The sequence below is a fragment of the Camellia sinensis genome, chromosome 13 (assembly GCF_055761805.1).
Source record: "Camellia sinensis isolate YWXY chromosome 13, ASM5576180v1, whole genome shotgun sequence".
NCBI lineage: Eukaryota > Viridiplantae > Streptophyta > Magnoliopsida > Ericales > Theaceae > Camellia > Camellia sinensis.
This window is the reverse complement of record NC_138973.1, coordinates 73,505,154-73,519,542: the sequence shown is the minus strand read 5'-3', so window position 1 is coordinate 73,519,542 and position 14,389 is coordinate 73,505,154. Positions and strand designations below refer to the sequence as shown.

The following is a 14,389-nucleotide window of genomic DNA, read 5'->3' as shown; positions in this document are numbered from 1 at the left end:
TAAGAGTGTAGCATTAGTCCGTGCCCCATGGCTGCCCGAAATACGCCCACGGCCCGTGGGCGACCCGAGGCGGGCCCGGCCCGGCCTGTTGACAATGTGAATATTCACATTGACATGTTAACATTCACATTGATAAGAGTGTAAAATTGACTCGCGTCCCACGGGCGGCCCGGGTTTGGGTCCGGGCCTACCTCGGGCCGCGGGCGAGCTTCGGGCAGCGGACAAATTTTACACTCCTATCAATGTTAATGTTAACATGTCAATGTGAATATTCACATTGTCACAGGTCGGACCAAGCCCGCCTTGGGCTGCGATCAGGCTTCGAGCCGTCCACGGGCTGCGGGCCAATTTTACACTCCTATCAATGTGAATGTTAACATGTGAATGTGAATATTCACATTGCCAACGAGCCGGGCCCGCCTCGGCTTGAGGTCAGGCTTCGGGTTGCACACGGGTCACGGGCCAATTGTACACACTTATCAATGTGAATGTTAACATGTCAATGTGAATATTCACGTTGTCAACAGGCCGGGCCGGGCCCGCCCTAGGCCACCCACGGGCCATGGGCGGGTTTCGGGCAGCCACGGGATGAGGGATAATTTTACACTCCTATCAATGTGCATGTTAACATGTCAATATGAATATTCACATTGTCATGAGTCGGGCCAAGCCCGCCTCGGGCTTCGGGCCGCCCACGGGCTGCGGGCCAATTTTACACTCTTATCAATGTGAATGTTAACATGTCAATGTGAATATTCACATTGTCAACAGGCCGGGCCGGGCCCGCTTCGGGCAGCGGGCGGGCTTTTGGCCGTCCATGGGCCGCGGGCCAATTTTATACTCTTATCAATGTGAATGTTAACATGTTAATGTAAATATTCACATTGTCAACGGGCCGGACCGGGCCCGCCCCGGGCCGCCCATGGGCCGCGGACGAGTTTCGCGCCACCACGAGACGGGGTCTAATTTTACACTCCTATTAATGTGAATGTTAACATGTCAATGTGAATATTCACATTGTCAACGGGCCGGGCCGGGTCGGCCCGCCCTGGACTGCTGTCCAGTTTTATACTCTTATCAATGTGAATGTTAACATGTCAATGTGAACATTCACATTGTCAACAAGCAAGGCCGGGCCCGCCCACGGCCCGTGGGCGGGTTTCGGGCAGCCATGAGGTGCGGGCTAATTTTACACTCCTATCAATGTGAATGTTAACATGTCAATGTGAATATTCACATTGTCAACGGGCTGGGCCGGGCCCGCCCCGGGCCTCGGGCGGACTTTTGGCCGCCCATGGGCCGTGGCCCAATGTTATACTCTTATCAATGTGAATGTTAACATGTCAATGTGAATATTCACATTATCAATGGGCCGGACCGGGCCCGCCCCGGGCCGCCTATGGGTCGCGGGCGAGTTTCGCGCCGTCACGGGACGGGGGCCAATTTTACACTTCTATTAATGTGAATGTTAACATGTCAATGTGAATATTCACATTGTCAACGGGCCGGGCCGGGTCGGGCCCGCCCTAGGCTGCTGTCCAGTTTTATACTCTTATCAATGTGAATGTTAACATGTCAATGTGAACATTCACATTGTCAACAGGCCGGGCCGGGCCCGCCCACGGGGCGTGGGCGGGTTTTGGGCAGCCACGAGGCGCGGGCTAATTTTATACTCCTATCAATGTGAATGTTAACATGTCAATGTGAATATTTACATTGTCAATGGGCCGGACCCGCCCCGGGCCGCGGGCGGGCTTTTGGCCGCCCATGGGCCGTGGCCCAATTTTATGCTCTTATCAATGTGAATGTTAACATGTCAATGTGAATATTCACATTGTCGACGGGCCGAACCGGGACCGCCTCGAGCCGGCCATGGGTCGCGGGCGGGTTTCGCGCGCGCCACGGGACGGGGGTCAATTTTACACTTCTATTAATGTGAATGTTAATATGTCAATGTGAATATTCACATTGTCAACGGGCCGGGCCCGCCCCGGCTCGCGGCCGGGTTTCGGGCCGCCCACAGGCCAATTTTACATTCTTACCAATGTGAATTTTAAAATATGAATGTTCACATCATTAAATTGCTAATCGTTCAAAAAATATTTATAAGGGTATCAAAATTAAATATAAGGGCATAAGTGTCCAAAAAAATAGTGTAAATCAAGAAAATGAACTTTATGGAATAAAACTATACATACATGAGACTAAATTGGTTAAAAAATTCCTTCATGGACTTCTTGGGTTAAAACACTTCTAAATTGGACTTATCAATAAAAATCTCTAATATGTATGTTGCTTAAGTGATAAATATGTTTTTAATAAAACTCAAGGTTTTGGATTCAAGACTTTACACTGTGTATAACAATTTTTTTTTATTTTTTTATTTTAGCATATATAAAGTTGTCACGTGGCATAAGGAGAAGAATGTTTCACTAAATCAATTTTGACTTTCATTTAATAATAGTATAGATATATAAATAAATAACATATTAGTATATATATATAGATATAAGAAATGAATATTAAAAGTCTGTAATTTTGTTTAAATATAAAAGATAATAATTCTAGAAGTCTCACTGTTTATATACAGAGAAACTATCATTTTGTCCCCCCAAACTATTACGCGTTTTTCACGTTGACCCCCATACTTCAATTTATTTCAATTTAGTATTGAAATTTTCACAAATTGATCAATTAGACCCCTGTTATCACCTTCCATCTACAATTGGATAGAATGTGTTGACGTGACATTTAAAATTTCATTTTACTCCCAAACTATACCTTAAAAATCAATTTGCCCCTCAAATTATACTTTAAAAATCAATTAGCCCCCCACATTAGTACATTCCGTCCAATTGTGGACGACATGGGTCTAATTGATTAATTTGTGAAAAGTTCAAGTACTAAATTGAAATAAATTAAAATATGGGAGTCAACGTAAAAAACGTGTGATAGTTTAGGGGAGAAAATGATATCTACTCTTATATATATATATATATGGGAACAAGAGAATTTTTTAGTGTGTTAAAAATTTAAATAGTTATCAATTTTTTTAACTATTTAAAATATGATCGGATATCTGCGAATATCCACAAGAGCAGAAATAAGATTGAAAAATTCCATCCATAGTGGGATGGGAGTGGGAGCAAGGGTAGGGACGGGTTTTTAAAACGGGGCAAGAGCGGGAGATGCCACTCACCTCAAACGTGGCCACCCCTACACCACATATACTCCATATACTCTTTTGTGAATAAATTAATTTTGGAATTCCAAACTTTTCCTAAGAAAAAAGATTGTTCCACACAAATTTCTTAGCCCGACTTGTCCGAATTACGTCGCAGCTTTCAAAATTCGAGAAAATTGACCCTCTTTCCCTCCTTTATCTCTTTCTCTGAGACGCCTATCCCTCTCCCTCTCTCTCTCTCTCTCTCTCTCAAACAGATTCGGTGAATCAGACTGAAGGCGGAGGTATAGCCATTTTTTAACACATTTGAGTTGGTGCTCACTTGTAGGAAGATTCCCGCTCTGAAGTAAAGTCTTTTTGGATCTCAACGCCGGAGTCCACACCACCGCGCATCGAAAGCCAACTTCTCCCTCTCACTGCTCACGTCTCTCTCTCTCTCTCTCAAACCGACGCCGCCGGAGGGGGTTTTCTCTCATCGCCGACCAAGGAAAAAGATCGAATCTCGCCCTCTCAGGTAATCCATCGTGAAACTAGGGCTTTGGGTTTTGGGTCTTGGCTTCAATTTCTGTGCAGAAGCGAAACTACGGTTTGGGATTCATTCGGTGTTATTTGGCAATTTGTGATTTATTTCTGTTTGATGTTATAATCATTCTCTTGGAATTAGTGGATTCATAATGCTCATATTGTGGCTTGTTTAGTCTCTCGATCAATTTTAAGTACAACTGGATTTTAGGTTGAATATTGGAGTTTCATATTATAGGCTTATGGAAAAAACCCTTTTATTTTATAAAACAAAAATAAAACTCAACAACTTTTAATCAAAGGGATTTTCTTTCATTTTGCTCAACTTTGGCTGTTTGTTATGTTTTTGTTGATGGAACCCCCTTGAATTGATCTTGGGGTATGTATTTATTGATTTTCTTTGGTTGATTGCATAGGTGGCTCAACCATTAGGCCAAATATTTTGAAGTGGGAATTTTATATGTTTTTTTTTTTTTTTTGGTAGTTTGATATCTACTTGTTTAATTACTATATGTATATATATATACATTGCTCTTTTGAAGATTTGAGTTGTGTTGCCTTGCCTTGAAATTTAGGTTCTTAGGGTGTGTGCGCTATATGTTCTTCAATTATGAATGATTTTTTTTGGGGTCAATTTGGTAAAAAATTAGAGAATAATTAATTAAATTAAAATTTAGGTTGGATTCTTTTGTTGTCGGGTGGTCTGTATTGGGGTATAAGGATGTAAAGAATCAAATTTGATACTCTTTGATGTTTGCTAATTTGAAACAAAGATAATTTTAAATACGAACCTATTAACTAGGTGGATGCTATTGTCCTATTTAAGGTTTTTGTGGCTTGGTTGGTTAAAGCTATAAGGAATATCTCAATGTAATATTTAAGATGAAAAGACAACTGTCACGCCCCGGATTTACACGAGCTCACGTGAATAAACCACCCACCAATGAACAGTAAATAACAACTCTCATGCAAATGAATATAATATAGTCACACAATACATGTGTTTATCCAGTTTTATACATTTCTAAATACAACATCTAAGTCGAATGAATGTTCTGTAACTAAAAATATATACAAATATTATAAATTAAATTGAACGCCCTGAGGCTTAAATCAGACACAAGGGTGTAACCTTTACAAGAATGGCACACGGCCAATAAATAACATAAATGGCCCATGGCCTACAAATAACTAAACCACCTTATACGGTTTCGAACACATCTTCACGTTACAGTCCACATCCACACATGTACACCTGAAAAACATTTTCAGCCACGTAGGGTGAGCATAAAGCCCAGTAGAGAATATTTCAAAAACTAAACCTGCTCCACCAGTATAAATGATCATGATGCAATACATATATACAATATGCCCAAATGCATTTTCAAATCCATTTGATTTCTCCACAAAATCCTATCTTTCCAATTACCAAAACCTTACGTTTAATCAAATTGTTTTCCGAGTTTAAATCATCTGTTTGATATAAGATCATTTTCCAAAAAAACAATTCAAGTATCTCAATACCAACCAGCAAAAACATTGCTAATTCAAATGTGACTACATCGCAGAACAAAAAACAAATACATTGCTCAAAACATTTCCAAATGTCCTGTTCCAAAACCAACATAATAGTAAATAAAATAGGTAAATCTCCAAAACAAATACAACCTTTCAAAGAAATTTTGTCCATAGGAAACTGTAAATCGGCACCCATGTAAACGTAGGTTATACAAACACTATTATTGCCATTTCACAAAAAATTCGTCCGTGGGATTGGCACCCATGTATACGCACGGGTTTGAGGACTTTCACCATGGACACTTAGGCCAACTTATTTCAACGAGACAATACTTATTTTCCAGATTCATCATTTTATTTACCCTTTTCAATAGTACAATACATGTAACTCAATATTTTTTTTCCAAAACAATGCAAATGTTTCAAAACATACTGTGAGAATTTCCAAAACTTCTTTCCAAAACATATAGGCCTTGTTTGGTTTGTATTTGAGAAACATGTTTTGAGATAAAAAGTACGAAAATTTGTTTGGTTTGGTTTGGTTTTTTTTGAAAAGATGTTTTGAAAAATTATTTTGAGAGAGAGTTTTGGAAAAAGTGATTGATTTGATGTGTATGAGAGAGAGATTTGTTTGGAAAATTTGTAAACCAAACAAGTTTTGAAAAAAAAATTTAGGAAAATTTGTTTGGTTTGATTACTTTTGAAAACTTATTTGTAGAGAATTTTTCTCAAAATTTTTTGAGAAACACAAACCAAACAAGGCCATAGTTTCAATTTCCAAAATCCATTACATGCTCCATGATATGAATGATTTGAATTTGCCTAATCCACAAGCAATTTCTAACACACGGCAATGTTAACCTCCACCGATAGCCAAAACAGTTATCTCTAATGCGATAGTTAAAAGATAACTATACAGATATATTTTTCCAAAAGAGTAATAACACCCATTGTTTCAAAATCCAACAATCATTCCCTTTCTATCTCTTTCCAACCAAACCACTTACCAAAAATAATTGTAACTCCCAAAACAATAGCATTTAGGGTTTTCTTACAAATTGGGGTTTTTCTCTTTTAGAAAATCAAATGCAAGTTTGTTTACCAAAAATGGATTTAATAGCAAAATCATAATCAAAACAACCCCCAATTTGTACAAACCCTCAAGCCCAAAATAACATTTCAAAATCAACCAAATGACTACCAAATATAAATAACAAAATACGTCACAAATATGCTACCGAACTCATATTGAGGCCTCGTTTGGCAAGAGGCAATTTTAGCCAATTAGCCAAAAAGTTACTAAATTAGCCAAAAAGCCAACAACCCATACCAAAAAGTCAAAGATTCTCTTTTCTCTCTACTTTTTGCACATCTTTTCATAATTAGCCAAAAAGTCATCCCAAACATACAAGTTTTTTTTATCTACCTTTTTAGCCAAATAGCCAAAAAGTTACTAAATTAGCCTGTTCCCAAACGAGGCCTGAGTTTAGGAAATAGACCCTTCCTCTTGAAGCGAAGAGGAGAACTTAGAAAAAAAACTCAAAGTCGATGAAACAACGAAACTCTTGGATAAAAAGAAAGCCTTTGACAAGATCTACAATCTTTCTCAAAGGACAAAGGTGAAAAGATGCCTCTAACCAAGTAGATCTAGAGATCTATGTAAGAAAAGTTGAGTTTCAAAGAGAGAAAGATTCACGGTTTAAAGAGAGAAGAGAGAGAAATGAAAAAGTGAAAGAGAAAAGTGTGTTTGGGGTCTATTCATAGTGGTAGAATAATAGCCCTAAAGTCAAAGAAAAGAATAAGTCAAACCCCCAAAAAGTTGGGTCCAAAACCGAACCAAAATTTCTAAAAATAACTCACAGGGGGTCGACCCTCAAGACAATGGTGTCGACCCTCAAGAAGAAAAGCTGAGACACTAATGTGTGCAGCAGACAAGGGTTGACCCTAGGAACCAGTGGTGTCGACCCTATATTTTAGTAGCAGCACCTAGGAGACAGCATTAGACAAGGGTTGACCTTGGTACCTCTGGTGTCGACCCTATATATAAACCAACAGGGACACTAAGAGCAAGGCAGCAAGGTGGTGTCGATCCTCAGGAAGACTAGTGTTAATAGCAGAACAAAATTTCCAAGTTTCCAAAGAAGTTTTCAACGAAAGCAAGCACGATTGAACAATCCCAACAAGTCTAAATCGAATTGTATTCCTCCAAAACCAAGATACAACAACTCCAAAGACTACCAAAATGAAAATAAAAGAATTAGATACACTCTCTAATAGTTTAAAGGACACAAGTGCTACAACATCTAGCACATAAGACTCTTCCCGTTCTCCCTATAATCTTAAATTTCCTTAAGCATTGTCTTATTTACTAACTTCCACGTTCATGTTATGTTTTCTTTTGTTGCAAGTCCTCAATTTCATCATACTTACGTACAAGTAAAAGATAAAACTCCCTACCCCTAGCCGTTGCACTGGCGGGTGTGCTAATGTATTTGCTTGCTTTTAATTGATAGCTTGGCACTAGCTAGCGGGTGTGTCAATTAATTTGTTTGTTTTTAATTGATAGTAGGACATTGACGGGTGTGCCAATTTACTTGTTTGTTTTTAATTGATAGCAAGGGCACTAGTGGATGTGCCAATTTATTTGTTTGCTTTTAATTGATAGTACGGCACTGGCAAATGTGCCAATTTATTTGTTTGCTTCTAATTGATAGCAAGACACTATTAGTAAAAAAAAATTAAAAAAGTTGATCTCATTGCAATCTTTTTCCCGGTTCTCTTTACATTTCTTGTCATTTTGTTGGGGGATTCATTTTCTAGAGGGAAAGCATATGCTTGATGAAGGTGGTGCTCAAACGATGAAACAAACTTTTCTTTTGATGAAATTGTAGAATTATGAATACTTGTTTTTCATTTTAACTGGAATGGTAAATTCACCTCAAATATAGAATTTTTTTTTTTTTAAGAAATCAAATGTAATTTTAGTTTATTTGTGAAGGTAATACTTTTTTTGACACTCTCTTCTCAAATGTGCAGTGAAATGTTAATATTTAGTAACAAATAATTATTTGGTTTAATTGTTATTTAATTTTGTATTGACTGTTGTTTTATTGTTGACAGTAAATGGAATTTCAACAACAAATGAATGGATATTTGCGACTTATAGAATTTGGACAAATTCATGGTTTTTGGTTAGATTCAAAAGCACATCTAAGACGTGCGGCAAGGTCGGTCCATAACTTGGGTAGGTTGCTCGTTCAAAAGCCAAAAATCCCGGTCGTCACAGAACTTCATGTACAATACATTGCTAGGTTGATAGAAGAGTTTGGTTGGACAGGAACGCCAATCTACCCAATGGATATAATGTTATTCCCAAATGCAGCTCCATGGTTAGATATTGAAAATGCAGCAAATGCTCACAGAGTTGCAATATTTAGGTCACATATTGAGGAAGATCAGCAATCAAGGAACGAGTTAATTGCTGCACATGATCTTCTTCTACAATTTTTGCATGCACTTGATGAACTGCAACAACGAAGGGAGTTGCTAATTAGAAGTAATAGGGCATTTGTTTCAGCCGGTGCTCATTTAGCTAGTGAGCATTGTCTTCCGATAATGAGAGCAAATGATGTAGAATCCGTAGTCACACTCATTAATGAGTTTGGCTATAATGGCATCCCTCAACCAATTTACCCGGATGCACCAATGTTGTTGGAACAACCCAACAGGGAGGAAGTGCAAGTAATTTTAAATATGGTTAATGGACGATTTCATGTTAGTGGACAATTGTGAAAAGTTGTAGGAATTTTATTTGATTCAATAGTTTTGTTATTAGTTGCTCCTTTTTTTTTAAGATAATTATTGTTAACGTATTGAATATGTTTAGATACTACTGATGAATGTAAAATGTTCAGGTTTTTGAATCTTCCCTTTAATGTATATATATATATATATATATATTTGTATTAAGACTATTTTAAGTTGGATTTATTGATTGACACAACTCATGACATTGCTTGTATGTTTATTTGGTTCTTAGGTTGTGAGGATGCAATTGAAACTTTTTTCTTTCAATTAGTACATTGTATTTCATTTATGTAGGTAGTGGGAATTGTTGGGGTTTTGAATTGGGATTCTCGCTTGGTTTTTATGTTAGCAATAAAATAAATTGCTGCAATATATATTTTTGAGTTGTTGCATACAAAAAGTCTCATGGAATCAAGACCTTATTTACTAAACCAAACTTTGAAAATACAAATTTCCACACCGGGTTATTTGAAATGGTGTCTTTAGACAACTTGTTGGTACCTATCAAAAACCTTTCAAAAAATGTCATTTTGTCATCAAAGCTCTCATTTAAAAATCAATTTAACCCTTATATTTTTGATTATATTAATTTTATATTTAAACTATTGAATTTGGATCAATTTCACATTTGGCGTCAATTACTATCTCAAATCAGACAGAATTTGTTGACGTGACTTCAAATTTTATTTGGAATTTCATTTTATCTCTCAAACTGTAACTCAAAAACCAGATGGAGAACTCTTCAGAATGAATAGAGAATAAGAGATTGATAGAGTAGAGAATAAGAGATTGATGGAGAATGGGTCTCTGTTGTTGTTTTTTTTTTCCTCCTTCAGCAGAATCACCTCTATTAATTAAGGTGAGGTTCATCTTCAACAAATTAACAGTTGCCTGTTGCGTGTGTTGAAAAGTGTTAGCCCCGAAGTTATTTATATTTTAATTAAGACAAATATCTTGAGCTTATTTAATTGTTCAAAATTTTCAAATTATTCCCATATCTTTGCTCTTCAAAGATGTATGTTTCTAAATTATTATATTCTCACAAGTGTTGGTACCTCAAAACAAAAGAATATGTATACTTGTGCAAATGTTAGTCTTGGTTAAAACAAGCCAAAGGGTCGACACTAAGCTATGATAGGGTCAACACCAAAAAACAGTAGCCGATCAAAAAAAAAAAAAAAAAAAAAAAAAAAAAAAAACACCAAAAAACAGTAAGCAAAGCTTTGGCTATTCAGCAGCAAAGGGTCGACACCAAGAATATGTCAGGGTCGACACTAGAAGACTGAGAACAAAGTTTAAGTCATTCAACGACAAAGGGTTGACACCAAGAACATGAGAGGGTTGACACCAAAAGACAGAGAACAAAGTTTAAGTGATATTGGACAAATTTGTAAATAGATAGGTATCACGTGTACAAATAGGTGATATTGGAATAAATAACTAGATAAATAGATGACATTTGAATAATAATATGTGTATGTGAAAATTACAAATTTAACTAAGAGTCATTGCCATAAAATCACAAATTGCAATTCTTTTATTCAATTATTTTTCATTTGCGAGGTGTGTGGCCAAAATAATTATAATAAAGCTCTATGTTCTCAATTCAAAATTGAGAGGGGTTCAAAATCTGATTTGAGAATTTTAGTATGAAAGGGGGATGAAAATCAAGCTAATAATAAAAATGCAAATACTTAATTTGGAAACACTCCCAATTCATTCCTGTGTTTTGCTTTCAAAACTTCGCATCCCTTAAAGTTAAGCATGTCTTGAACCATCCATCATCAAATATATAGGAAATTTTTGAACCTTACACCCCGCCCTGGGGAGGTGAACAATAAAGAAGGAAAAGCAAAACAAACCAAAAAAAAATCTTGAGAAATGTTACCTTCATGTAAAAAGTGGGGGGGAAAGAAGGCCACCTGCAATACTGACTGGTATAGGATGGATTCAAACCGTAGCTAAAATAAGGCTACGAAAGATGTCAAAGATGATTATGCAATAACAGTACATCGAAGCACCACATAAACAAACAATACTACCAACTTCTATTCTGAACATAATTCCATTATAAAGCACTTGTAGAAAAATTAATATGCCCAAAAATCCACACAACTGATGTTCTGAGGATGTTCTCCCCAAATAGTTCTTTAGAAACATAAATATTGACACAAAAATACCACATTGTTCAGGAAACATCCAAAAAATGAAGTACTTAAATAGGTAGGAAAGTACGGAGAATGTAGATTCTAGTCATTAGGTAAACAATAATTAAAGCATCATCTACACGAGCATCAGGAACTTCATACAAAATCACCAGTCCAAAACTTTTAGTTCATTGAATCACTAGAGTCCAAAACGTTTGATGAATCTGCAAAATGAAAGCGTAAAATCAAAAAAATAAAAAAATCTCATCATAAGAAGAAAATATTTCAAGTACAAAACCAACAATTACAAATTGGGGCTGAAACTGGATACCCTGTATTACATCTGTTGTCTATCCAACCAGGATGGGGGCACAATAATTTTTGTAACAAAAAAGGGACTAATGACAACAAAAATAAAAAAGGGGACACAAAAGAAGAGTTTTAATATTTAACATGGTGGAGATGACTAAATTGAATTTGACATAGGAACATGCTTCAAAATAACAATCTAAACCTTTTTTTGGGATAAGTAAATCAACAGTCCAAACATATATATAGAATAAACAATTTCTCGGCCTACAAAAATATGACACAAAATTTGTCCAATATTGACTAGCTTCAATTTATTTACGACATATAAGAGCAATATTTCCATCACATATAGCAAAATTGGAACAAGAATAAATTGCAATGCTAGTGGACTTTATAATATTAACAGTTTAAATAACACTAAGGCAAGTCACTCATCAGTAAGATTGAAGGATCTCAGATCATCATTGCCTTGTGCATTAACCTAAAACAGTAGATGCAAAACAAAAATTTGGACATACCTACCATCCAATTTGAAAACAAACAAACACATACACACTCTTCTAAACACTCACGCTTGTAAGATCATAAATCATGATCATCAAACAATACATTAACCTCCATTGGTATCTCCAACCCATTGTCCATAAGAACAAAACTTAACACCATAAACTCTGCAGGATGAACTCATCTTACACACACCTCTATAGCACAAGGAATCATCTATGTTACATAGACTCAAGCATGAGCATTGGTGTGGGTGATCTCCACGCATGGTATGAGCCCTTAAACTTACAATACATTGATATGATCCAAAACTGGCCGCAGATTGGTGAATACATAATGACTGGCATTCCAATACTGCACTCCATTACCCGTATCTGTGCTTCCTAGATAATGAGGAATGTGACAGGTGGGTGAGTCTAAAGTTGTGTTTGAAGCTAGAACCATACAGAATTCTGTCTTGAGCACACTGAAGTGGAGTATGCAAGCAGTCACCCCATTCTCTTTCATTGACAATTTCCTTAGAAAGATCAATGCTGATAAAGTTTTGCCAAGATCTTCAATTTTTAGATCAACCCAACTCATATTGAGCATAATAAAAGGTAAATTCTCAATCACTATTGAATAATGAAATTTTAAATAGTTGTACATTTTATAAAGAATGTACAATCATTTCAAGCTTGACTAATGATAGTGTGTGTGGGAATTCAATGCAGAGAGTTTAGGCCTTCTTAGGTTGTAGCAGTAGTGACAATATCTGTTGCAACAGAAACTCAAACAGTGGACACTGAAAAAGAAATTTCTCCTCATCCAACATGTAAAACGGTAAAGTTGGTGATATTAATCATGATTTTGCCTTTTTAATCAAATCATTTGTGTTTTGATTACCCACAACTTTTTTTTTTCCAACTAACGTACAGTTTTTTTATTTATTTTTATTTGTGTTACGCAAGAGAGAGTGATCAAGTGTGTTGAACTGATCAATGAGTCATCATTGGCAAGTGGGTTCATGAAGTGTCCAAGTAGTTCAGTCCCATCTGTGCCCCAAAACCCAATTGGTGTGCTTCATCCTGCATGTTTGAGCTACAAAGCTGATGGCACAACAATAGTTGGGTCTTGTCCAAATTCTTCTCATAGTACCCCAGATTCTAAGAGGAGGAAGCTAAATAGACCCTTTTCTCTCTGTCTCCTCTCTTTCTTCCTTGATCTCGTGCTTTCTTCTTCTTATTGGTTACACGGATAGTTCGGTGACAAGAACACGTATATATACACAAATCTCTCTCTTATATATCATTAAATCTCTATTGAAGATCATAGATCATATCTGTTTTTGTTGTTTTTTAGAGAAAGATCGGTGATTAGATTTAAATCCATGAACAGAGGTATCCATGAAGACTGTGATCATCTTGTTCAACTGGTTATATTTTACCTCTGTTCATTGATTTAATTACAAAGTTTATCCTGTGTTTGGTTGCTGGGAAAATGTAGGAAAATAGAATAAATTAAAATTCTTGACCTTAAAAAAACAATTTTCTATCATTTTTCTTGTTATTTTCTTCCCCTCTTTATCTCAGCAACTAAAGAGGGTTGGGGAAAAAGTGTACTTAATTACTTAAAGTTAGTACATTATCTGGCCAAAGATAAGCTAAATAAGTCCATGGTGGCTGACATTGAATTGGGCAAGAGTGTAGAGAGCAAAGTTCGGACTAGCTCTGGCATGTTTCTTAACAAGGCCCAGGTTAGTGAAACTTCTTTATTCATATTGAATTATCAATTATTTAAAATGATTTTTGCAATTTGTTACAGTTTTGTAGTTTCATAATTTTGATCTATTGCTAATCAGGTGAGGTTAAGATTAGTACTACTGTATGAAAAAAACAAATTCTGCTTGTTTTTTCTGATTTTATGCTTATACATTTGCATGTTTATCTGTAATGTTTGATGAATGCTATGATAAAGAAGCCTTGAATAATGTTTTTGATACCAGTGATATAAGATCTTTAGCCTTTACTATTGTTGTAACTATTATTGTTTTCAACAAATTGAAGCATTTGTAGGATGTAGTTGTGCTTTGAACCTTTTACAGTTTGGGAAATAGGGTTTCTGCTTGACTAAGCTTTAAATCCTTTTTATATTGTTCATGTTTATTGATCAATCAAGTTAGTACATTTGAACCTGTTGTATTTGGAGAAAAAGAGTCACTTTCAATATGATTGGGTCCACCATTTCATAAAATAGAATTTGTGGAATCAGTGTTTTAAACGGTGCACGCCAAGCTCAAGGCGCGAAGAGGTGCAAGGCTGCACTTCGAACATAGTGAGGCGAGGCGACGTACGCGAGGCACAGGTGAGGCAATTGCTTTTTTGTAAGGCACAAGGCGATGGGCTTCTTCGCTTTA

At 36.4% G+C, this 14,389-nt stretch overlaps 1 long non-coding RNA gene and 1 pseudogene across 1 annotated transcript; both read left to right on the top strand.

The window, feature by feature from the left end:
- Window positions 1–3,257: 3,257 nt before the first annotated feature.
- LOC114296884 (uncharacterized) lies at window positions 3,258–9,193 on the top strand. Its single transcript, XR_014349030.1, has 2 exons — window positions 3,258–3,698; window positions 8,345–9,193. It is a non-coding gene; the product is annotated as an uncharacterized LOC114296884 (long non-coding RNA).
- Window positions 9,194–9,230: 37 nt separating this feature from the next.
- On the top strand, window positions 9,231–13,234 carry LOC114296861 (cyclin-D4-2-like; annotated as a pseudogene).
- Window positions 13,235–14,389: the final 1,155 nt, after the last annotated feature.